Source organism: Pteropus alecto, unplaced genomic scaffold (assembly GCF_000325575.1).
Source record: "Pteropus alecto unplaced genomic scaffold, ASM32557v1 scaffold21, whole genome shotgun sequence".
Taxonomy (NCBI): Eukaryota; Metazoa; Chordata; class Mammalia; order Chiroptera; family Pteropodidae; genus Pteropus; species Pteropus alecto.
The window spans coordinates 10,531,097-10,531,464 of record NW_006436282.1 but is presented as its reverse complement, the minus strand read 5'-3'; positions in this window follow the sequence as shown (position 1 = coordinate 10,531,464).

The following is a 368-nucleotide window of genomic DNA, read 5'->3' as shown; positions in this document are numbered from 1 at the left end:
TAAATGCAGAGCCAAAATAGAGACCATGTGGGGGTGGCGGGAGGGAGTGATACTCAAACCTGTGGACAAGTCCTTGAATCTAAAACTAGTCCTTTACAATTTGTTCCTTGGCTCTGTAATAATGAATGTTAACATTTTGAGCAGCATATACTGGCTAACCAAGTGGTACCCTAACAGTTTTAAGCTTAAGATCTCATTAATTCTTTGAGTTTGAAAATAGGAAACACTGATATATCCATCAATGTATAAAAGGAATATAAAGTCTTTTTGTTTGTTTGTTTTGTTTTCTTTTCACTTTTCACAATTCTTACTTCTGTTGCATCTGCTTATGAGGGCCCTTGAGACCTGTCAGCATATGCTCTTGATCT